This window comes from Rattus norvegicus, chromosome Y (assembly GCF_036323735.1).
Source record: "Rattus norvegicus strain BN/NHsdMcwi chromosome Y, GRCr8, whole genome shotgun sequence".
Lineage (NCBI taxonomy): Eukaryota > Metazoa > Chordata > Mammalia > Rodentia > Muridae > Rattus > Rattus norvegicus.
In genome coordinates, this window is record NC_086040.1 from 49,602,140 (window position 1) to 49,629,160 (window position 27,021).

Below are 27,021 nucleotides of genomic sequence, written 5' to 3' on the forward strand. Positions count from 1 at the left end.
ATCAGGAATGTGAGCAGAGTTCTCAGGGATTTTTGCTCCTCTGATGGTCTGAGACATCCCCACCCCACACGAGGTTTGGGTGTAGAAAACTGTTAGAACCATTCCGGATCCAGGTACAGTTTGTACTGCAGGGCACCTGCAGCTTGACTGCTCCTATATTCATGTGTCCAGAGGCACTATGCAGTTTCCTCTTGGGCTAGGGATGTAGGCACAGGTGGTCAGAAGTGGCAGTCTCTCCTTCACTGAGTCCCAGTATTGCCCACTCTTCTGGGTGTTCAGCTCTCTGGCACACAGAGTTTCAAAGGAGTTTCAAATGTTCATTCCCTGTCCTACAATTCTCAAATCTTTCCAATTCTCCTCCAAATCGTTGGTGAAGTCCCCTCTGGTAAAGGGGACGTACAACAGGCCCCATCAGACAAAGAGGGCTGCAAAACTTCTTCTATTATAGGTAATCTCAGTGATTTCTCATATTCCACACATTCCTGCCCCCTCCCCACACGAGACTATAATAACTTCGCCAGCTGCTAAAGCAGGGCAGAGAGATATGTACACTCACATAGACAGTCAAAGAAGTCCCCCATCTAAACCACAGCACCTTGTGCAATCTGCTTTGGGTAAAATGAGTTTGAAAAATGATTCTTCTGACAAAGGGGATTTCAGAACTTCCCTATTAAACGAAGAGGGCCTTCAAAGCCCTCCACTGTTAAAATGGGCTTAAATCATCACTATGGTACAAGGGTATATTTGTGACAAAACACAGTCACAAATACCCAAGTGAATCTCATAACACACATACCAGCCCAAGAACAGACAAAACTTTCTGCATGTACACCATTAGATCAAGTACCACTGCCAGTTTCAGAAGAGGCTCTTGAGAGGTCCACACTCATGCAAGATGTGGTAGAAAATTCTGAGTCTACCCAAGGGATTCTTGGGCCTTCTGCACATAAAAATTGTGATCTAGCACCCTCACCATGTCCCCCAGGGCTTCCAATGTCCGTATACAACAGAGAATTATTCAAATATCCTCTACCATCGTCAAAAGAGCCAAGTTTTTCACAACACACAGTCAATGAGCCATGTAGACTCCATATCTTTACAATGTGTAGAGAAGATAAAACATCCTCTATCTCCTCAGGGGACCCTGACTCATTCTGTCCTGAAAGGAGAGTCTCCAAATTTTCCACATATACATCAGAGATGCTAGAATTTCCCAAAACTGAGCTGGATTCTCTGAGTAGTAATCTATTTCATAAAGAGGCTGTGGGACAAGAAACATCTACAAAAGTACTTCTACCCACAGCCACATCTACAGAGATGGCTTGAGGATGTGTTACATGTATAAAAGATGTTCTAGGACATATTCCATATGTAGAAAAGTTACGAATACAGCCATATGTGAACGTGGAGTAGGGGTACATGATATGCAAAAACCAGTGTCTGTAGCATTCTCGACATCTGAGGAAAGGGATTCCTTAGATTCCATTTGTGTAAAAGAATGAATATGACCTCTGAAAACTTAATAGGAGACTATAGAAACTTCCTTATCTCCCCAAGATCAGCCATCATCCCCAACTACAGAAGATGCTACACACTCTTCCAAATATGCACAAAGGGTTGACAGTCTTTCTTTATACACACATTCTGACCCAGAACGTCTGCCAAATACCTCAAAGGCTCTGGATTTTACCTTATCTCCTGAAGGGGCCTTGGAACCTGTTTTGCCAATCAAGCAGGCTAGGGAACCTGACACTTTTATACGAAAGTCTGTTTCCACTTCTCTAGCAGAAGAAAGTTTTCTTGGAACTTCCACAATTATACAACGATATCTAAAAACATCCTTATCTGCTCATGAGGCTCCCAGACCTTTCACATAAGTCCATGATGCTCTAGGAGAGGTCACATCTTCAGAGGTAGCTCTAATACCTACTCCCGTTTCTGACGTCACAGTCAGGATTTCTACACATATACACGGTACATTAAGACCTTCCTCATCTTTGAAGGATTTCTTAGGATCTACTGCATCTGAAGAGCATGCTTTACAACTATCCCCATCTACCCAAGTAGATTTATTTCACATGTTCACTCTGGGGAGAAATAGTCAACATTCTCCCTCTACCAAAGTGGACCACAGTCATCCAGTTTCTAGAAAAACAGGGTTAAGATTTGATCCTTCTGATGGAGTCTTGAGAAATTTCTCCTCTAAGGAAGACAGTTTCAAGTTTCCCCCTTCTGCTAAAAGGGATCTTGTGCCATCTTCTGCTGCCAAAGAGACACTAAAACCTACAACTACTCCTCAGGTGAGTCCCACACCTTCTCCATCTGTCCAAAGGGAAGTGGATTTTTCCAAAAATAACTAAGGAATTGTGGAAACTTGCCAATCTTTACAAGGGCATATTGGACATTCCATATTGTCCCAAGATGCTCAAGAAACTCCTCCTTCTACCAAAAAGGCATGTTCACCGTCTGCCCTAGAGTTTCAGGGAATTTCTTCACCCATCTCTAGGGCTCCAGAAAATGTTCTCCATGCTCAAAGTGATTTGTCTTTGTGAAAATTAAACTTCAAAAATACAAAACCTTTTTTTATATTTCCAAAGGTCTGAGGGATAGTCCACATCGAAAAAAAATCATTTAGACATTGTGCCATTAGCCAAAGTATATCAGAAAAATTCCATGTCTTCTAAAGCATCTAAAAATGAATCTGGCTCTAGCACTCTTCCTGGGAAACACAGGACAATCGAAATCTAAAAAGACGTATCTAGAAACTTTACTGTTTGCCCAAAGGTCTTTAGGATGTTCAGCAACTTCTCCAAGAGCTCGGTGAACCTAGAGAACAAAATAACTAAAGCCATCTGCCCAGGGAATTTTCCCAAGAACCACATTATTTCTTCTTTTCTTTTATGCCAAGACAGATGTCCAGCTTCTTCTTCCCATCTCTGACCTCTTCATCCTATTTGTTCTCCCTCCCAAATGGCTCTTTACTCTGAATTAGTGGCCACTTAGTAAACCATAGTTATACGGAAGGAATATCTGAGAGGCAGTTGCAGTCACGACAACACTTGTGACATCACAGAAAAAGCTCGGGCTCTCCAGGATACACAAATTTTTCATGGAGGGCCTAATGATGATGTCACTGAGACCTGCCATAGCCTACCTGCTGAACAGCTTTCCTTACATTGACCAGATTCAAGGGTTCCCTTTCCAGGTATGTCTCCTGTGACACAGTGGAAACCTTTACATACTACATCTCTTTACAGCTGGAGACTTCTCTCTGCTTCATTAGTGGTCACATGCTCTGAATGGAGAAAGTTAGTCAGGGGCTTGGCATGCGTAGAAAAGATCTAGGAACATGGAGAGAAGGAGATTCTTCTGAAGATTCATGTTATTCCCAGGTCCAATCCTGTGACATAAAGTTCAATTCCCTAGGTGTTCTCATTTTCCCAGGTGCCAGTATTTTCCCTACAGACCTTTAATTGAGTGAATATTGTGCTACATTTTCTGATTGTACATTCATTCACAGGGGACATTTTATATGTTCCTGCATGCGTACTAAAAAATTTCATTTTTCCAATTCCATTTTTTGCAATGAATATGGCTACAAACGGGGCCCAGATATAGAGCGAATGTAACAGTGTAAATATTGTGTAACTCCTTCAAATGATAATCTCCCAAATCCTCATTTTATCCATAAAGTAGCAGACATCAGTTAAGCAAAGGACAACATGGAGTATAAAATATGGTTCTGTAGTTCTATTAGATATCAGTTCTCTAATATCGACCTTCCTGTGATCCCAGGGAAATACTTGAGGTTTTTGGATGTTTTACCATGATTCTTTCTTCAGGACAAACATCAGTTTCTGGGTGATGGTCAGCAAGAAGAATGGCTTGAGGTCCAGTGAAACCTCAACTTCCATAGGTTATAAGAAAAGGACGGAGTCTATTGGCATTGTCATTTGTGGATCCTATATTCTTGACCTAGTTACACAGAATCCATGTAAATATTCCAACAAAATTTTTAGTAGTAGGGGCCACCAAAAGCATATATATATATATATATGTATGTATGTCACCAAAACTATATAGGGTTGTTGAAGCTAAGAAGAGCATGCTGCCAGGAACTGGACATAGATCTTTCATGAGAGACACAGCTAGAGCATGTCAAATACAGAAGTGAATGCTAGTGGCAAACCAGGGAACTGAAAATGGACCTCATGTTTGTAGATGTTTAGAAAAGATTACAAGAGCTGAATGGACTTTCAACCCCATAAGAACAGCAATTCATCTAAGCAGAGCTTTCTGGTATTAAACTAATATTCAAAGACTGTGTATGGACAGGCCTATGGCTCCAACTCCATAGGTAGAAGAGGATGGCCTTGTTGGGCCCCAATGGAAGGAGAAGCCCTTGCTCCTCCCTAGGTTTGCCTCCCATTTCAAGGGAATGTCAAGGTGCAGTAACGGGGGTTATAGAAGAAGGTTAGTGGGACTGTTTAAGGATCTCATGGACAGGAACCTGGGAAAGGAAATAACATTTGAAATGTAAATATAAAAATATCCAATTAGAAAAAGCAATAAAAATTGCTAAAAAATAAAAAAAAATGAGAGAAAAAAAGAAAAGTTAACTGCCAGCTAATCACACCTATTGTCTCAGAAACCAAAAGGTAACTGTCAGGGAATGGTAGTCATAGTAATACTAGTGGAAAGACTGAGATGCTGAAGTTTCAACTAGAAGCACTTCTCTCTCCCAGATGTCAGTGTCAGACACAAACTGCACTATAGGAATCCAAAGCAAGGAGGAGTTTACACTGAGCTGAGGACAAAATACTTGTCTTTTCCTTCTTCCTTAGGACCTTTCTTTCTGGGAACAATTATCAAAGCCATGAGCTCTCAAGAATCAACTGGGCCCTTTCCAACACCTGGCTTTTGCAATAAAGAAATTAATGATATAAGCTCTCCGACTTCAAGGAAAAATAACAAGCAGGGATGTTCAGATGTTTCTGGGAGGCTCTCATTTCCTGATTCCCATATGTTGAAGGCTCAGATAAAGGTTGTCTGTTCAGCAAACCCACTCAACCCCTAAACAGGGCTCACTGAGCTTTCCAATGGACCAAGCATTTCTTCCTTTTTTATACAAAGACAGAAGGCCAGCTTCCTTCTCCCCATCACTGTACTCTTTACCCTCTTTCTTCTCACTTCCAAATGGCTGTTTACTCTGAATTAGAGGCCAATTAGTAAACACTAGAGGTACTGAAGAAATATCTGAGAGGCAGGTAATGTCACAACAACACTGGGACCTCACAGAAGGAGCTAGGGCTCTCCAGGTTACAAGAGATTTTTCATGGAGGGCCTAATGATGATGTCACTGAGAACTGCCATGGCCTACCTGCTGAACAGCTTTCCTTACATTGACCAGATTCGAGAGTGCCTTTTCCAGGTTTGTCTCCGGTCACACAGTGGAAACCTTTATGTACTCCATCTCTCTAAAGCTGGAGACTTCTCTCTGCTTCACTAGTGGTTACATGTTCTGAGTGGAGAAATTTAGACAGGGGCTTGGCATGGGTAGTAAGATTTAGGAACATGGAGTTTAGGAGATTCTTCTAGAGAATATTTTTATTCTGTATGTCACAGGTTTATTCCTGTGACATACAGTTCAATCTTCTAGGTTTTCTCTGTTTCCAAAAGTCTAATAATTTCCCTACAGACCTTTAATTTAATGAATATTGTATTTCCATTTCTCATTGTAAATTCCTTGAAAAGCGACTGTAGGCAGCTGTGACGTGCCAGGCCTCAAAGTTGGCGCTGGTTTCTGCCTTCCACCCTCCCAATGGTGAGTAGTAAACTAGTCCTTATTTGGCTACGCCTGCCTGGCTTGCTGGCTTCCGCATAGTGACAGTGTATATGCATGACCCACATGGCTTGATAGGATTGGCCAGTGTGGTGCAAGGGTTCCCTGGGGTCAGAAGATTGTATCAAGGTTCCTGAGTAAAACTGCTTGAAGAAGATCTTCACTATTCGTGTCTTCCTTGCTGGTCATGGTTGGGCTCGGCAAGTGGTGGCCCATATAGGGACCTCCTGAAATCAGAACTTCTTGCAGTCAGGGCAGCGCTGGAACATTCCCAAGGTAATGTAGGACCATAAGGACCTTGGGAAATAAGTGGCTATAAATTCTCAGGGTAGTTAACAAGAAAGTTCTCAGTAGCAGCGAACCGAAATTAGGAAGAGGCCTGGTGAATTTAGCCGTAGAAGCGTAGAAAATTTTTATCATGAGGAACTCACAGTCTCATCCAATTTTTCTGGCTCTTCAAGAGCTATTTGAGCATAAGAAACTAAAAATAAAAAGGAGCACCTTAGAGAGTTTATTGAGCGAATGCAAAGTCATTGCCCCCTGGTTCGCAGTCTCGGATAATCTTACTGTGGCAAGTTGGGGAAAACTAGGGAAAGACTTTGATTTTGCCTGGGAACAGGGGACTCTAAGACCTGGGGTCCATCCAGTGTGGTGCTTAGTGTGTAGTTGCCTTGAGGATCAAAAATGTTTTCAGGCAAATATAGAGAAGGGACAAGCTGCCCTAGAAATGCTTCAAGAGGAGAGGTCAGAAAAGCAGTGAAGCACAAAGGAGACAGACGCAGAAAAGACAGATACAGAGGATGAAACAGACGAAATATATTCAGAAGAAGAAAAGGAAAAAGCCTAAAATGGTGGAGGAACTTCCTGGGTGGTTCCTCTCAGCTCCTCCTCCCTGCAATGTTGTAGAGGAAGGGAGTAGAGTTTTGGGTGCAGGGCGCCCTCCTGTGGTGAACAACGGTACTGAGCATGCGCAGGCTTTGCACCTGGTATCAGTTGGCTGATAATATGCTAATGAGGGAGCAGCACAATACTAATAAGGTAATTCATGCTCCACCAATCCCTGAAGGACACTTAGCATAGCCTCAGCTGCTGTCTATAGAAGCCGAGCATTCTTGCTGCTTGAGGCCCCCCTGTCCCTGTTCAAGGGAGCTGTACAGTAAAGGCTTGTTTGCAGAAGAATCCTGTTGCCTCGTGTCGTTCTTGCTGGCGAGACATTGGGCACGTGACAAATGGGTAGAACATTCTGCCCAGAAGTGTGGAAGCCAGTCCTCACAGAACTGCATCTGGCCTATCCTGTTTATGTGGATGCTATTCAACAAAGGTATCATGAGCCTTTAGACTTTAAGGTGATCAAGTCCCTGATGGAATCAGTAGGACGTATGGAATTATGGCCTCATTTACCATAGCTCAGGTTGAGGTCTTACACAGACTTTTCATGACTCCTAATGATTGGACTAAAGTTGCTCGGGCCTGTCTTAGTCTGGGACAGTATTTGGACGGGAGAGCTTTTCTTATTGACTTTGCCAATGAACAGGCTGCCGCTAACTTGGCAGCAGGGGACGGCCAGGCTGCCTGGGATAGGGATACGCTGCTGGGTCAGGGACGCTTTGCCAATGCTCAGACAGGGAATCCAGGACAGGTTTACCAGCAGATTAATGAAGTTGCAACAAAGACATGGAAATCCTTACCTAATAAGGGAGAAGTGAGTGGAAACCTCATCAAGATCCTTCAAGGACCTATGGAGACATTCTCTGACTTTGTAGCCCGATTAGTGGAAGCAGCGGGGAGAGTCTTTGGCGACCCCGATACGGCTATGCCCTTGATTAAACAGTTGGCCTATGAACAGTCACAAAGGAATGTCGAGCCGCTATCACTCCTTACAAGAATAAGGGACTTGAAGCTTGGATGAAGGTCTGTAGAGAAATAGGGGGATCTTTGTCTAATGCTGGACTTGCGGCTGCACTTATGCAGATGACGCAGAGAAAAGGAGGTAGCTCAGGAGTGTGTGTTAAGTGTGGTCAACAGGGGCACCTAAAAAGGCAATGTCCAGAAAGGAGAAGTCTATTCAGTACAGGAAGTGGCCAATGCCCAAGGCAACAAGGGCTGTGCCCCAAGTGCAAAAAGGGGAACCATTGGGCTCATGAGTGCTACTTGGTAAAAGACATCAATGGGCAGCCTCTAATCTCCGGTTTTGGTGGACAAGGTCAAAAAAATGGACAGCCGGGTCCACGGCCCGAGGGCCCACAAATATATGGGGCAGTCGAGTATCAGGATGTAGAACAGAGTCATGAGAGACCGCCGTCCCTTCTCCATTCAAGGGGCCAAGGGGAGCCACTAAGGGCTCCACAGGACTGGAACTCTTCTCTACTGCCAGAATCATACTAACTCCTTGGATGGGGGTCCAGTTGACAGAAACTGATTTTAAAGGACCCCCTGAACTTGGCACATTAGGGTTTCTTATAGGGAGATCATCTACAGCTTTAAAAGGACTACATGTCCATCTAGGAGTTATTGACCCAGATTATACAGGGGTTGTCAAGATCATGTTAGAATCACCGAAAGGGATTAGTGCCATTTCCCCTGGGGACCGAATAGCCCAACGATTACTTTGCCTAGCCATCATGGAAGATTTGCAGCCCAGTCTAGAGAGAGGGGAGAGAATGGCTTTGTTTCCACAGGTTCCGACCTTACATTTTTGGCCTTGGGTTTAAACCAATGCCCAGTAATGAAACTAAGGGTAGATGGTAAAAGGATCCTAGGACTGTTGGATACAGGGGCCGATAGAAGTATAATAGCTAAGAAAGATGGGCCCTCTGGATGACCAGTACAGGCCTCATCTCAAACATTACAATGTTTCCATTATGCAAGAGCTCCTGATATGAGTGCAAGACAACTGAGTTGGAGAGATCACGAAGTGCATTCAGGAGTTATGCAACCCTATGTGTTGGATTTGCCCATTTCCCTTTGGTGGAGAGATTTGCTGAAAGATATGGGTTTCAAATTGAACACTGAGTATTCTGAAACTTCACTAAAGACTATGAAACATGTGGGCTACTTTCCCCGTAAAGGAATAGGGAAACACCTGCAGGGTAGGACTAGCCCTATAGCTGCCCAACAGAGAGAAAGGAATCAGGACCTGGGTTTTCCTTGGGGTTGCTGAGGATGGGTTCCCAGTACTTGGAAAACAGAGGAGCCGGTGTGGGTTCCTCAGATCCTGCTTTTTTCTGAGAAGCTTGCCGCAGCTAAAGCTGGCTACAAAGCATATAAAACCACCAGTATTACCTTGGAATACCCCAATATGTGTGATTAAAAAGAAGTCAGGGAAATGGAGATTGTTGCATGATTTACTAGTTATTAATGAACAGATGCAAATAATGGGTCCAGTGCAATGAGGCCTTCCTCTTTTTTCCTCTCTGCCAGACTGTTGGCCTGTTGTAGTGATTGATATAAAAGATTGTTTTTCCTCCATACCTCTTTGTCCAAGCAATAGTGAAAGATTTGCTTTTACTGTTCCATCATGTAATCATGAAGAACCTGAGCAACGATATGAATGGGTAGTTTTACCACAGGGTATGGCCAATAGCCCTACTATGTGTCAAATTTTTGGGGGCATCACCATTGCCCCAATAAGACAGAGGTTTCCTGCTCTGAAATGCCTCCATTTTATGGATGATATCCTTTTAACTTCAATGAATGAAGAGATTTTAGACTTAGCATATGGAAATTTAGTTAAATTGCTAGAAGGTAGGGGATTGATTATTGCCCCGGAAAAGGTACAAAAGGGCAGTCTTGTAAATTATTTAAGAGCAAAAGTAAGTCCTTATACCATTATCCCCCAGAAGGTTGAATTGAGGAAAGATAATCTTAAGACTCTTAATGATTTTCAAAAATTACTAGGAGATATTAATTGGGCAGATGTTATTTAAAATTACCAAATTATTAGTTAAAACCATTGTATAATACTTTAGTTGGGGATTCGGCCTTGGGTTCTCCTAGACAATTGACTGATGAAGCAAGGGAAGCTTTAAAGAAGGTTGTAAAAGGATTACAAGGCACAATTTTACATCGATGGAAAGAGGGTGCAGACATTGTGCTATGCATTCCAGACACCTACATGCAGCCCACAGGATTGTTGTGGCAAGATGGCCCTCTGCTTTGTGTTTATCCCAAGGCTTCTCCAGCTAGATCAGTAGAGAATTATCCTACAGCAGTTGCATGATTAGCCCTGAATGGGATCCAACAGTGCATACAATTTTTTGGTGTTTCCCCAACCTCGATCATAGTGCCCTATACAGGCCAGCAGATGAAGATCTTGTGTGGCACGGTGGATGATTGGGCTATATTACGCTGTGGATTCCATGGAGAGATAGATAATCATTATCCAGAACACTCTTTGCTGTCCTTCTTTAAAGAATATCCCGTGATCTTTCTATGGTTACCTCCAGTGTTCCTATACAGGGGGCGCCAAACATTTTTACAGATGGATCCAAAAATGGCTGTGGAGCTTATGTGATTATCCAACAAGAGCCAATTTTGTGTCAATATCAACCCGGCTCTGCACAAATAATTGAACTCAAAATTGTTCCTTTGCCTTTAATTTGCTCTCTGATTCATCATATTTGTTAATGCAGTTAAGATATTAGAGTGGCTGGCCCTATTAAAATTAGCTTCACAGTATGCCAGCTGCTGATGGAATTCAGGAATTGATCTGGAAAAGAGGTCACAAGTTTTTTGTCCAACATATTAGAGCTCATAAAGGTTTGCCTGCTCCTCTCAGTGAGTGAAATGATCTTGTGGATAGATGTATCTGAATGGAGTTCATCTTCTTAAGCTCATCATTGGATCAAGACCGACAGCTTCATCAACAATTTCATGTGCCTACTAAGACCTTAGAGCAGAAGTTTCATCTGTCTTGAGCAGATGCTTGACAGATAGATTTAGGATGTCAACAGTATATCACTTTTCACCATGGACCTAGTGTTGGGGTTAATCCTAGAGGCCTCTTGCCCCTAAAGATTTGGCAAATGGATGTAACTCACATATCTGGATTTGGGACTCTAAAATACATTCATGTTTCTGTGGATAGTTGTTGAGGAGTCATTCATGCTACCCCTATGAGTGGAGAAAATGCACGCAATGTTATTGGACACTGCCTATAAGCCTGGGCTGCTTGGGGAAAGCCTCAACATTTAAAAACTGATAATGGCCCAGCATAAAGTGCCAAGTCTTTCAAATCCTTTTATAAACAGATGGATGTGCATTTGAGCCATGGCCTGCCTTATAATCCCCAACGTCAAGTTTTGTTGAGCAAGCACATCGTACCTGAAGGAATGCGTAATTAAACAAAAAGGGGGAATAGGCCTTGGTAGAACCCCAAGGGAACAAATATCCTTAGCCCTTTTTACACTCAATTTTTTTAATTTTGGATGATGATGGCCTTTCTGCCACTGACCGACATCAGTGTCAGGCCGGCACATTGAAAGGTTATGTGAAATGAAAAGACATGATCACTGGCTTGTGGCATGGGCCAGATCCCTTGTTGGCATGGGCAAGAGGGTCTGTTTGTGTGTTTCCTCAGGACCATCAAGATCTGTTGTGGGTCCCTGAAATATTGACCAGGAGGTGCAACAAGAATGAAGGTCCTGCTGTTGCTGATAGTTCTCGGTGTGACCCAAATGCTGGTCCAAATGGAACCCCTCTGGGGGATACTATCGGTGTTCCTGAGACTCATGCCGATACATCATGACTTTTAAATCCACTCCTCTACTTTGTCTAAACAGTTGTCAAGTTATCTTCTAGGTAATTGGACAGGAGAATTCGATTTCTTAATGGATCAGCTACATGTAGCCATCCTGACCATGAACTCCACACATGCAGATGCTAGAGTGGCTACGGGATTGTCATCTTGGATTGAGGCTGCTATGAATCATCTGAGGGAGTGGGCGGGTATGGGAATCCTAGGTGGACTCTTGCTGCTAGTCTACCTAGTGCGCCTGTCTTGTCTCTGTAGAATGAGTTTTGTTCAGAGGCGGCACGCGGTTATGGTGGTACAGGTATTTGCAGCCATTAAATCAGGACAGTCCCCTCATGCCTGGCTTACGGTCATTCAGAAGACCTTGTTGTACCTCATGCCTGAGTATGTATGAGTGACCCTGCCCAGTGACGGGCAACCTCCCTTCTACCTAAGGCATGGTACCTTGTGGGAGATGAGGTGTCCTAAGACTGCTTTAATGAACAGATGATCCTAAGACGGGGGGTTGGATGGGTCGGCACGCTCAGAGGTGCTTTTGCCTGCTTGATTAATTAAACAAAAAGGGGGAACTGTAGGCAGCTGCGACATGATATGCCTCAAAAATGGTGCTGGTTTCTGCCTTCCACCCTCCCAATGGTGCGTGCTCCTTGTAGTAAGGAAGTCCTTATTTGGCTATGCCTGCCTGGTCTCCCAGCTTCTGCATAGTGAGAACCGATCTTCATGACGCACGTAGCTTCCTGGGATTGGCCAGCAGTAGCTATTTAGATGTGTCCCGGGGTTTCCAAGGGGGCAGAAGATTGTATCAAGGTTCCTGAATAAAACTGCTTGAAGAAGATCTTTGTTGGTCCTGTCTTCCTTGCTGGTCGAGTTAGGGTCTTGGCATGGGTAGAAAAGATTTAGGAACATGGAGTGTAGGAGATTCTTCTAGATAATATTTTTATTCTATATGTCACAGGTTCATTCTTGTGATATACAGTTCAATTTTCTAGGGTTTCTCTGTTTCTCAAAGGTCAGTATTTTCCCTACTGACCTTGAATAGAATGAATATTGTATTTCAATTTCTTATTGTAAGTTCCTTGATAAGGGACTTTGTAAATGTTCCTCAATGTGTACTCAAAAATTTTTTTTCCAATTCCATTTTCTGCAATGATTTTGGTCACAAGTGGGTCCAGCTATAGAGTGAGTATAACAGTGTAAATACTGTGTAGCTACTTCAAATGATAAACTCCCAAATCCTTATTTTATCGAAAAATTACCAGACATCAGGAAAGCAAAGGACAACATGGACTATTGAGTTAGGTTTCTTATCCCATTTGATATCAGTACTACACTATGTAGCTTCCAGTGTTCCCACGGCCAGAGTTGGGGGTTTAGGATGTTTTACCATGATTCTTTGTTCAGGCCAATCCTAAGATCCTGGATGATGTGCAGGGAGAAACGTGGCTTGAGGAGAAGTTAAATATCTACTTCAATAGGTTCACAAAAACAGGAGGGAGTCTATTTGAAATTGTCATTTGTGAATTCTACATTCTTGACATAGTTGGGCAGAATCCATGTTAACATTCCACTTAACCACATAGGTGTAGGAGCCACCAAAATCATATGTATACTGTAGAGGGCCGCAATAACATTCGCCACCACTAGATGGCACTGGCTTCCTCTGCATCCCACGAGGAAGGCCGAGCTAGACAAGATGGAGCCGGCCTTCAAGGAGGCAGCCGACTTCCTTTCAGGAAGTTAACTGTGTGCGCATGTGCAAGAGTGCCTTTGTGCCAGGTCTTTGCCCACTCTAGGGCGTTCCTGATGAGATCATGAGTAAGCGACCAATCAGGTGTGGATGTGCCGAGCTAGGGTGTATATAAGCGTGCCATGCTGGCGTGCGGGGCTTCCTCTTTATGATATCAATAAAGTTAGGTCGCAGCTAGTATTCCTATGTCCACGCGTGTTTTCTTGCTGGCGAGGTCGCGCGTGGGACAGTATACATCAGCCAACCAAACTAGATAAGATTGATGAAGGTAAGAAGTGCATTCTGCCAGGAATCTGAAAAAGTTATTTCCTGAGAGACACAGATACAGCATGTCAAATACAGAAGTGAATTCTAGTAGCAAACCAGTGAACTGAAAACGGAACTCTTGTTGGTAGATTTTGAAAAAAGATTAGAAGAGCTGAAGGTAATTTCAACCCCACTAGAACAGCAATGCCAATGAACCAGAGTTTCTCATACTATACCAGTATACCAAGAAAGGACATGGTCTGAGCTATGGCTCCAAATGCACATGTGGCCGACTATGGCCTTTTTGGGCAACATTGGAAAGAGAAGACCTTGTCCTCCCTTGTACATCTTTCAGTTAAAGGGAATGTCATGCGGGAGAAAGGCTGGTTAGAGAAGAAGGAAATGGGAATGGGTAAGGATCTTATGGGCAGTAAACTGGGAAAGGAAATTATATTTTAAATGTAAATATAGAAACATCCAGTTAAATAACGCAATAAAATTTGCTAAAAAATAAAAAAAAAGAATGTTATAAAAGAAAGAAAAAGCTGCCAAGTAATCACACATATTGACTCGTAATTTGAAGTGGTAGTCAGGGTAAACTAGTGGAAAGACTGAGATGATGAAGTCTCAACTAGAAGCTCGTCTCTCCCAGATATCAGTGTCAGACACAAACTGCACTATAGGTATCCAAAGCATGGAGGAGTTTACACTGAGCTGAGGAGACAATACTTGTCTTTGCTTTGTTTCTTTGGACCTTTTTCTTCAGGGCAAAAAGAGTAAAGCCATGAGCTCTGAGGGGAACAGCTGTGCCCTTCCCAATTACTGGCTTTTGTAATGAAGAAATTGATTATATAAACTCTCTGACTTCCAAGAACCACATCAAGCAGGGAAGTCCAGATGATTCTGAGAGGATCACAGCTCCTGATTCCCAAGTGTGGAAGGCTCAGATCAAGGCTGTTTCTTCAGCGAACCCACTCAATCCGTACCCAAGACACACCGAGCTTTCCCATGGACCACTTATTTCTTCCTTTTTTTATAGAAAGGTAGAAGTCCAGCTTCCTTCTCTTTTATCTCCTTCCCAAATGGCTGTTTAGCGGGAATAAGAGGTCAATGAGTTAACCCTAGAGGTCCTCAAAGAATATCCAAGAGGTGGTTGCTGTCACCATGACACTTGATACATCACAGAAAAGCTTGGGCTCTCCAGGATATAAGAGATTTTTCATGGAGGGCCTAATGATGACGTCACTGAGAACCGCCATGGCCTACCTGCTGAACAGCTTTCCTTACATTGACAAGATTTGAGGGTGCCTTTTCCAGGAGTGTCTCCTGTGACACAGTGGAAACCTTTACATACTATATATCTTTAAAGCTAGAGACCTCTCTTTGCTTCATTAGTACTTACATGTTTGGAATAGAGAGTGTTGGTCAGGGGCTTGACATAGGTAAAAAGGATCTAAGAACATTGGGTGGAGGAGATTCTTCTGGATAATAATTCCACTTCCAGGTACATTCCTGTGACAGACAGTTCAACTTTCTAGGTTTTCTCTGTTTCCCAAAGTCCAATATTTTCCCTCCAGACATTTAGTTGAATGAATATTGTATTACATTTTCTTATTGTACATTCTTTGAAAGAGGACTTTATATATATTCCTGAAAGTGAACTCAAAAATTCTATTTTCCAATTATATTTTTTGCAATGATATTGGCAATAAGTGGGCCCAGCTAAAGCGTGAATATAACAGTATTAAATATTGTATACCTACTTCAAATGATAATCTCCCAAATCCTTATTTTATACAAAAATCACCAGCCATCAGTAAAGCAAAGGACAACATGGAACCTAGAATGTGGTTCTGAATTTCTTTTCATGTTGAAAAATTTTGCGTAGAAAGTTTTGTGGGTGTATTTGTGTCTTTATCTGTCCACTGGTGGTCCTTCCGTGTTACAGGAGTTGGCCTCCTCATGTTCCATATCACCAATGTAAATCACAGCTTAGGTCACCCCATTGATTCATGGGTACCTCCCTTATCCAGGTCTCTTCCTCTTCCTGGAGGTTTCTCCCACCTCCTCATCTCTAAAAGTTCAAGATTTCCTTTCCTTCTCCTGACTATCAGGTCGTATCTCCTGTCCCTTCCCACGAAGGATCCATTCTCCACTTCCTTCCTTCCTTCTCCCATCTAGTTCCTTCCCTCAATCTGCCTCCTAGACTATTTTATTCCCCATTCACATGAGATTCAATCATATGCACTTCGGCCTTTCTTCCTGTTTATCTTCTTTGTATCTATGAGCTTTGTGGAGGACGTCCTGTAGTTTATGGATAATATTACTTATAATTGAGCAATTTCATGATATGCTGGATCATATTTTTATAGTAGCATGTCAACATTGAAAATTATAATTTAGTATGAGTGAATGTCAGGAGGAGCAAATATAAGTAAAAAGCAACTTAAAACTTAAATCAAAACACAGATTTTACCAGTTGACATTCTTATAATAATAATACTCTACTACCATGAGTAATTATTGTCTCACAGGTGATTTTTTAAAAGATACCAAAATTTGGCAGGCAAGTGATATTTTCACCAAATAATTATGGATAATATGACTAAGATCAAATAAGATAAATATATTGTTTTCATTTTGATATCACTTGCTGGAATTTTTCCTCAAACATGATATATAATATATCATTAAACATTATGGTATTACTTTTAAATTTTAATATTTATTTTAACCTAACCTATAAAGTAACAGGCTGCCTTATGTTATTTTTGCAGACATTCAACCTCATCCTCGCTTCCTCAGTTCTTTGTTCCCTCCTGCCCTATGACCCTCACCACTTATACTAGTCTCTCTTCATTATTCTTACTTCTACATTCATATCCCACATGTTCAATATCTTCCATACCACACTCTTTAAAACCCTACTCTCTAATCTCTGTGACATATACCCACTAAGTAAACTCAAACCACCCACAGCTTCACATAAATACAAGTATATGAAAAGGAGATTCTATTATCTACATGAGAAAGAACACATGGTATTTGCCTTTCTGAGTCTTTGTTACTTACTCGGTATATTTTCTAGTTACATCTATTTTCCTGAAACCATCATAGTTTAGTTTTCCTAGGGGTGAATGAAATACCACTGTGTATATTGTCACATTGTCATGTATCTACGTATCAATGAACATTCCTTACCATTCTCAATAAAACAGCAATAGATTTCTTTGTGAAAAATGATGAGAAAGCTCAGATAGAGAAGTCAAGATTAATTACTGACAAACTAAGAAAAAATTTCCAAAGATAAAAATTTGTGGCTATGTTAACTAGATCAGTGTATTTTAACATTAATAAAGGATGTGGTATTTATAATGTTTTAATACTAATTAAAATTGTAGAATATTCAATACTTTAGAAATGCTTATAAAATTGTCCATCACTAAGTGATATTTCCACTAAAAATTTAATCTTTTTATAAAATATTTTGGTTATATATATATATATGTATATATATATATATTCAAAATAAAGAACAATAAGAAGTTACTGTCATAAAATTCAATAACAACACCAAAGACCGGTTATATGAATTAACAACGGACTAGGAGTTATTGAAAACCTCTCCAGTTAAATTAAGAGACTTAGAAAAAAGATAGCATTTTAATAGAAGTGCACATGTCAAACAAGATACAATAAAATCCCGAAACTCTACTAAGATGGTTACTATGCATTCCTATGTGCTAAAGTTTCATCAACATGGTATATAAAGAGAAGGTATATATCAGAAAAATATATTCATGTTTAACATACTAAATTTCTTCATAAAACTCAAGCACACACTTATCTTTTTTGTTGCTTAAAAAGTATGTACAAAGCACGGATTTTGATTATAACACTAATATTTCAAAACTATCATTACATATGCAAAGATCTTAAAACAAAACCCAGAGTTTTCAAAGCAACCATTCAAACTTAAGAAGGAAAAGAAAACATTTTAAGTACATAGATGTGCGTAATGAAGTCCCCAGCTAACCAGTAACAGACGGGTCAAATTTATTGTTCTATATATTCCATAGAATACTCTCTCCCAGTTCATTGTTCCTTAGCATACGTTATTGCTTATCTTTCTCTGTTTCTTATCTTCTGAGAGCAGGTGGTATTGGCCTGAAATCCACCATTCTTCATTCACAATGTAAAAACCCTTTAGCTAATCACAGAAAAGCCTTCAAAGTGTATTTACATAGGTTTACTTAATACAAATTCAGCTTATAGTTTAAGGGGAATAGTGATGGAAAACATCTTTTCATACATAATGTTGAGGGAAGCTTGTTGGAATTTCCGAACCCAATGAGCCCATAAAGAAAACACACAATCTGGTTATTATAATTATAATCTATAAATGTGTATTGGGTAGATCTAAGGCTATCATAACTTATTCCCCAACCATAAACCCCCTTGCTACATTTGCTTTCTCCAGGCCATATGGATTGTTTCCATCATTCCTTCCTCCTCTTTTTCTTCAGTCCTCTCCCTTCCCCTCCTACCCTTTTCTGTCTCTCTACCTAACCCCACCTTCAAACCTCTAGTACCAACTTTCCCCTCTGGCTCTCAGTAATAGGCTCTAGCATTTACTGACAGGTTAAAAGGGGAAGAAGGTTCATATATGATCACCAGAGTCCATGATAGAGGGCTAGTCGGGGGGAAACCTCCTTTGAGGAACCAGATAAATATCAGGTTACAAACAGCATTTGCTGGGAGAAGAGCAAATCCATATATGCTTTCCATATCTATCCAGTGGATTCTGAGAAAATGGGGAATATTCTTCCTAAAGACCCAGCTATCCTACTCCTGGCCTTATATCTGAAAAGACCTGCCATACCGCAAGGTCATGTGCTCCATAAGGTTCCTAACTGCTTCCTTCATAATGAGCAGAAAATAGAAATAACCCAGATGCCCCTCAACCAAACAATGGCTACAGAAAATGTGGTTTATTTACACTTTGGAGTACTACGGAGCTATGAAAAATAAGGACATTGAGAAGATGCGGTCAAGTATGTGAAATGAGAAAGTATTGTCCTGAATGAGGTAACTGAGACCCAAAATAACATGTACACAGTCACTTAAAAGAGGGTATTACCCATAAAGTACACAATTCACACACTACGATCTACGGAACCAAAGAGGATAAACAAGAAGAAAGGGCCAAGAAAAATGCTTGAATTTCACCCAGAAGGATGAATAAACTAATGAGAGGAGGCAGATGGAAGGAAAGGATTGGGTGGCTGAGGGGATGGGACGGGAAATGGGGTGTGAGAATCATTTCTTGGGAGAGACGAACAAGAGGGACAGAGGGCAGGAGCATAGACTGAATCAGTGAGTGTCCAGGGTGGGCGCTATCTCTATGATTATCCTGCAGTCTGCGATGGGTGAGGCTGCCCTGGCTTCCATGAGGGTGACTTTAGCTGGGACTCAGTGCAGTGGGGATACGGAGACCGAAACGGTCACTTTCTGTATCCACGGAGGACCCCAGGTGGAAGGTTAAGGACACAAACCCACCCCCAAAATTTTGACCCAGATATTGCCTTTTCTATAATAGACACAAGGACAGAGATGGAAGAGGAAAAGACGGAAAGGCCAAAGGATGAGTGGCCGGATGTGAGACTTACCTATGGGCACACGGCAAATCCTGACATTATTGATGGTCCTTCTTGTGTCTGCAGACGGGAGGGTAGCGTTATTGTCCACTGCAGGCTCCACCGAGAGCCGACTGACACAGAAGCACAGACACACGGACAAATATCGGATGGAGCTCAGTGAGTCTCACTGAGGAGCGGAGGGAAGGACTGAGAGAGGCAGAGGAGCACAATGGTCCTCACGTGGAGTCACTAACCCGTCGCCTGTCTGTGGATCCTGTTCTCCCACCCGGCTGCGTTTTCAGGACCTGGTGGGAGATGATGAATCTCGTACTGCAGAGACTTGATGTGCCAGGGGAGAGGGTGCACCCAGAGGGGTCCTCCACTCTCTCAGAGAAGAAGGGGGGAGGGTAGGAGGAGGGACTGTAAATTGTGGGAGCCTGGAGGTGTGTGGTGACAGGGCCGCATTCAGAGTGTTACCTGGTGAATAGATACAAACATTCTAGCAAGGGGCGCAGGCATGACATCACGGGGACTGTGGCGTGACATCATGGGTGTGGGGCATGACATTGTAGGGGTGAGGCATGACATCGTGGGTGTGGGGCATGACATTGTGGGGGTGGGGCATGACATTGTGGGGGTGGGGCATGACATCGTGGGTGTGGGGCATGACATCATGGGTGTGGGACATGGCATCATGGGAGTGGGGCATGACATCATGGGTGTGGGGCATGACATCGTGGGGGTGGGGTATGACATGATGTGGGTGGGGAATGACATCATGGGTTTGGGGGAATGATATCATAGGGATGGGGGCATGATATCACGAAGCTTCATGGAAAATAGTTCAAACTAGAAAAAAATAAACACTCTGCTCCCAGACCCGGTGAGAGAGAGACCCAACCGCCTGGTCAGGTGGGCACTCCTGAGGCTGCAGAGCGGAAGAGACCACCAACACTGCTCATCCCTGCCCACATCCCTGGCCCAAGAGGAAACTGTATAAGGCCTCTGGGCTCCCGTGGGGGAGGGCCCAGGAGCGGCAGGACCCCTGCCAGAGACACCGCCGGACCCTGAAGGAAACAGACCGGATAAACAGTTCTCTGCACCCAAATCCCGTGTGAGGGGGAGCTAAACCTTCAGAGAGGCAGACAAGCCTGGGAAACCAGAAGAGACTGCTCCCTGCACACACATCTCGGACGCCAGAGGAAAAAGCCAAAGACCATCTGGAACCCTGGTGCACTGAAGCTCCCAGAAGGGGCGGCACAGGTCTTCCTGGTTGCTGCCGCTGCAGAGAGCCCCTGGGCAGCACCGAAGGAGCGAACCTGAGCCTCGGGACCACAGGTAAGACAAAATTTTCTGCTGCAAGAAAGCTGCCTGGTGAACTCAAGACACAGGCCCACAGGAACAGCTGAAGACCTGTAGAGAGGAAAAACTACACGCCCGAAAGCAGAACACTCTGTCCCCATAACTGACTGAAAGAGAGGAAAACAGGTCTACAGCACTCCTGACACACAGGCTTATACGACAGTCTAGCCACTGTCAGAAATAGCAGAACAAAGTAACACTAGAGATAATCTGATAGTGAGAGGCAAGCGCAGGAACCCAAGCAACAGAAACCAAGACTACATGCCATCATCGGAGCCGAATCCTCCACCAAAACAAACATGGAATATCCAAACACACCAGAAAAGCAAGATCTAGTCTCAAAATCATATTTGATCATGATGCTGGAGGACTTCAAGAAACACATGAACACACTTAGGGAAACACAGGAAAACATTAATAAACAAGTAGAAGCCTACAGAGAGGAATCGCAAAAATCCCTGAAAGAATTCCAGGTAAACACAATCAAACAGATGAAGGAATTAAAAATGGAAATAGAAGCAATCAAGAAAGAACACATGGAAACAACCCTGGATATAGAAAACCAAAAGAAGAGACAAGGAGCTGTAGATACAAGCTTCACCAACAGAATACAAGAGATGGAAGAGAGAATCTCAGGAGCGGAAGATTCCATAGAAATCATTGACTCAACTGTCAAAGATAATGTAAAGCGGAAAAAGCTACTGGTCCAAAACATACAGGAAATCCAGGACTCAATGAGAAGATCAAACCTAAGGATAATAGGTATAGAAGAGAGTGAAGACTCCCAGCTCAAAGGACCAGTAAATATCTTCAACAAAATCATAGAAGAAAACTTCCCTAACCTAAAAAAAGAGATACCCATAGGCATACAAGAAGCCTACAGAACTCCAAATAGATTGGACCAGAAAAGAAACACCTCCCGTCACATAATTGTCAAAACACCAAACGCACAAAATAAAGAAAGAATATTAAAAGCAGTAAGGGAAAAAGGTCAAGTAACATATAAAGGGAGACCTATCAGAATCACACCAGACTTCTCGCCAGAAACTATGAAGGCCAGAAGATCCTGGACTGATGTCATACAGACCCTAAGAGAACACAAATGCCAGCCCAGGTTACTGTATCCAGCAAAACTCTAAATTAACATTGATGGCGAAACCAAGATATTCCATGACAAAACCAAATTTACACAATATCTTTCTACAAATCCAGCACTACAAAGGATAATAAATGGTAAAGCCCAACATAAGGAGGCAAGCTATACCCTAGAAGAAGCAAGAAACTAATCGTCTTGGCAACAAAACAAAGAGAATGAAAGCACACAAACATAACCTCACATCCAAATATGAATATAAAGGGAAACAATAATCACTATTCCTTAATATCTCTCAATATCAATGGCCTCAACTCCCCAATAAAAAGACATAGATTAACAAACTGGATACGCAACGAGGACCCTGCATTCTGCTGCCTACAGGAAACACACCTCAGAGACAAAGACAGACACTACCTCAGAGTGAAAGGCTGGAAAACAACTTTCCAAGCAAATGGTCAGAAGAAGCAAGCTGGAGTAGCCATTCTAATATCAAATAAAATCAATTTCCAACTAAAAGTCATCAAAAAAGATAAGGAAGGACACTTCATATTCATCAAAGGAAAAATCCACCAAGATGAACTCTCAATCCTAAATATCTATGCCCCAAGAACAAGGGCACCTACATACGTAAAAGAAACCTTACTAAAGCTCAAAACACACATTGCACCTCACACAATAATAGTGGGAGATTTCAACACCCCACTCTCATCAATGGACAGATCATGGAAACAGAAATTAAACAGTGATGTCGACAGTCTAAGAGAAGTCATGAGCCAAATGGACTTAACGGATATTTATAGAACATTCTATCCTAAAGCAAAAGGATATACCTTCTTCTCAGCTCCTCATGGTACTTTCTCCAAAATTGACCATATAATTGGTCAAAAAACGGGCCTCAACAGGTACAGAAAGATAGAAATAATCCCATGCGTGCTATCGGACCACCACGGCCTAAAACTGGTCTTCAATAACAATAAGGGAAGAATGCCCACATATACGTGGAAATTGAACAATGCTCTACTCAATGATAACCTGGTCAAGGAAGAAATAAAGAAAGAAATTAAAAACTTCTTAGAATTTAATGAAAATGAAGATACAACATACTCAAACTTATGGGACACAATGAAAGCTGTGCTAAGAGGAAAACTCATAGCGCTGAGTGCCTGCAGAAAGAAACAGGAAAGAGCATATGTCAGCAGCTTGACAGCACACCTAAAAGCTCTAGAACAAAAAGAAGCAAATACACCCAGGAGGAGTAGAAGGCAGGAAATAATCAAACTCAGAGCTGAAATCAACCAAGTAGAAACAAAAAGGACCATAGAAAGAATCAACAGGACCAAAAGTTGGTTCTTTGAGAAAATCAACAAGATAGATAAACCCTTAGCCAGACTAACGAGAGGACACAGAGAGTGCGTCCAAATTAACAAAATCAGAAATGAAAAGGGAGACATAACTACAGATTCGGAGGAAATTCAAAAAATCATCAGATCTTACTATAAAAACCTATATTCAACAAAATTTGAAAATCTTCAGGAAATGGACAATTTCCTAGACAGATACCAGGTATCGAAGTTAAATCAGGAACAGATAAACCAGTTAAACAACCCCATAACTCCTAAGGAAATAGAAGCAGTCATTAAAGGTCTCCCAACCAAAAAGAGCCCAGGTCCAGACGGGTTTAGTGCAGAATTCTATCAAACCTTCATAGAAGACCTCATACCAATATTATCCAAACTATTACACAAAATTGAAACAGATGGAGCCCTACCGAATTCCTTCTACGAAGCCACAATTACTCTTATACCTAAACCACACAAAGACACAACAAAGAAAGAGAACTTCAGGCCAATTTCCCTTATGAATATCGACGCAAAAATACTCAATAAAATTCTGGCAAACCGAATCCAAGAGCATATCAAAACAATCATCCAACATGATCAAGTAGGCTTCATCCCAGGCATGCAGAGATGGTTTAATATACGGAAAACCATCAACGTGATCCATTATATAAACAAACTGAAAGAACAGAACCACATGATCATTTCATTAGATGCTGAGAAAGCATTTGACAAAATTCAACACCCCTTCATGATAAAAGTCCTGGAAAGAATAGGAATTCAAGGCCCATACCTAAACATAGTAAAAGCCATATACAGCAAACCAGTTGCTAACATTAAACTAAATGGAGAGAAACTTGAAGCAATCCCACTAAAATCAGGGACTAGACAAGGCTGCCCACTCTCTCCCTACTTATTCAATATAGTTCTTGAAGTTCTAGCCAGAGCACTCAGACAACAAAAGGAGATCAAGGGGATACAGATTGGAAAAGAAGAAGTCAAAATATCACTATTTGCAGATGATATGATAGTATATTTAAGTGATCCGAAAGTTCCACCAGAGAACTACTAAAGCTGATAAACAACTTCAGCAAAGTGGCTGGGTATAAAATTAACTCAAATAAATCAGTTGCCTTCCTCTATACAAAAGAGAAACAAGCCGAGAAAGAAATTAGGGAAACGACACCCTTCATAATAGACCCAAATAATATAAAGTACCTCGGTGTGACTTTAACCAAGCAAGTAAAAGATCTGTACAATAAGAACTTCAAGACACTGAGGAAAGAAATTGAAGAAGACCTCAGAAGATGGAAAGATCTCCCATGCTCATGGATTGGCAGGATTAATATAGTAAAAAATGGCCATTTTACCAAAAGCAATCTACAGATTCAATGCAATCCCCATCAAAATACCAATCCAATTCTTCAAAGAGTTAGACAGAAAAATTTGCAAATTCATCTGGAATAAGAAAAAACCCAGGATAGCTAAAGCTATCCTCAACAATAAAAGGACTTCAGGGGGAATCACTATCCCATAACTCAAGCAGTATTACAGAGCAATAGTGATAAAAACTGCATGGTATTGGTACAGAGACAGACAGGTAGACCAATGGAATAGAATTGAAGACCCAGAAATGAACCCACACACCTATGGTCACTTGATTTTTGACAAAGGAGCCAAAACCATCCAATGGAAAAAAGATAGCATTTTCAGCAAATGGTGCTGGTTCAACTGGAGGGCAACATGTAGAAGAATGCAGATCGATCCATGCTTATCACCCTGTACAAAGCTTAAGTCCAAGTGGATCAAGGACCTCCACATCAAACCAGACACACTCAAACTAATAGAAGAAAAACTAGGGATGCATCTGGAACACATGGGCACTGGAAAAAATTTCCTGAACAAAACACCAATGGCTTATGCTCTAAGATCAAGAATCGACAAATGGGATCTCATAAAACTGCAAAGCTTCTGTAAGGCAAAGGACACTGTGGTTAGGACAAAATGGCAACCAACAGATTGGGAAAAGATCTTTACCAATCCTACAACAGATAGAGGCCTTATATCCAAAATATACAAAGAACTCAAGACGTTAGACCGCAGGGAAACAAATAACCCTATTAAAAATGGGGTTCAGAGCTAAACAAAGAATTCACAGCTGAGGAATGCCGAATGGCTGAGAAACACCTAAAGAAATGTTCAACATCTTTAGTCATAAGGGAAATGCAAATCAAAACAACCCTGAGATTTCACCTCACACCAGTGCGATTGGCTAAGATCAAAAACTCAGGTGACAGCAGATGCTGGCGAGGATGTGGAGAAAGAGGAACACTCCTCCATTGTTGGTGGGATTGCAGACTGGTAAAACCATTCTGGAAATCAGTCTGGAGGTTCCTCAGAAAATTGGACATTGAACTGCCTGAGGATCCAGCTATACCTCTCTTGGGCATATACCCAAAAGATGCCTCAACATATAAAAGAGACATGTGCTCCACTATGTTCATCGCAGCCTTATTTATAATAGCCAGAAAATGGAAAGAACCCAGATGCCCTTCAACAGAGGAATGGATACAGAAAATGTGGTACATCTACACAATGGAATATTACTCAGCTATCAAAAACAATGAGTTTATGAAATTCGTAGGCAAATGGTTGGAACAGGAAAATATCATCCTGAGTGAGCTAACCCAATCACAGAAAGACATACATGGTATGCACTCATTGATAAGTGGCTATTAGCCCAAATGCTTGAATTACCCTAGATCCCTAGAACAAACGAAACTCAAGACGGATGATCAAAATGTGAATGCTTCACTCCTTCTTTAAATGAGGAAAAAGAATACCCTTGGCAGGGAAGGGAGAGGCAAAGATTAAAACAGAGACTGAAGGAACACCCATTCAGAGCCTGCCCCACATGTGGCCCATACATATACAGCCACCCAATTAGACAAGATGGATGAAGCAAAGAAGTGCAGACCGACAGGAGCCGGATGTAGATCGCTCCTGAGAGACACAGCCAGAATACAGCAAATACAGAGGCGAATGCCAGCAGCAAACCACTGAACTGAGAATAGGTCCCCTATTGAAGGAATCAGAGAAAGAACTGGAAGAGCTTGAAGGGGCTCGAGACCCCAAAAGTACAACAATGCCAAGCAACCAGAGCTTCCAGGGACTAAGCCACTACCTAAAGACTATACATGGACTGACCCTGGACTCTGACCCCATAGGTAGCAATGAATATCCTAGTAAGAGCACCAGTGGAAGGGGAAGCCCTGGGTCCTGCTAAGACTGAACCCCCAGTGAACTAGTCTATGGGGGGAGGGCGGCAATGGGGGGAGGGTTGGGAGGGGAACACCCATAAGGAAGGGGAGGGGGGAGGGGGATGTTTGCCCGGAAACCGGGAAAGGGAATAACACTCGAAATGTATATAAGAAATACTCAAGTTAATAAAAAAAAAAATAGTGTCAGGGATCAGTGCTCATCCATGGGGTGGGTCTCAATCTGCACTAACCATTGGTGGATCATTCCACACTCTCTGCTCTATGCACGGCGACTGCATTTCCTGTTGTCAGAATAAACTTTGGGTCTAAACTTGGTGTCTCTATCATTCCATTTGGGTTGCTCTCTGGCTACAGGAGAAGGCTTCTTCAGGTCCATATCACTGAGGCTGTGAGTCTCAGCTAAGGAAAACAATTCTCAAAAATAAAAGCATTTTGGGGAAATCGCCATCCCTGAGCTCAAGTTGTATTACAGAGCAATGGTGATGAAAAACTGTATTGTATTGGTATTGAGACAGGCAGGTAGATCAATGGAATAGAATTGAAGATGCAGAAATGAACCCACACAGCTATGGCCACTTGAAAATTGATAAAGAATCTAAAACCATCCAGTGGAAAAAAAGATAGCATTTTTTTAAAAATTGTGCTGTTTCACCTGAAGGGCAGAATGTAGAAGAATGCAAATAAATACATTCCTATCTCCTTGTACAAATTTCAAGTAA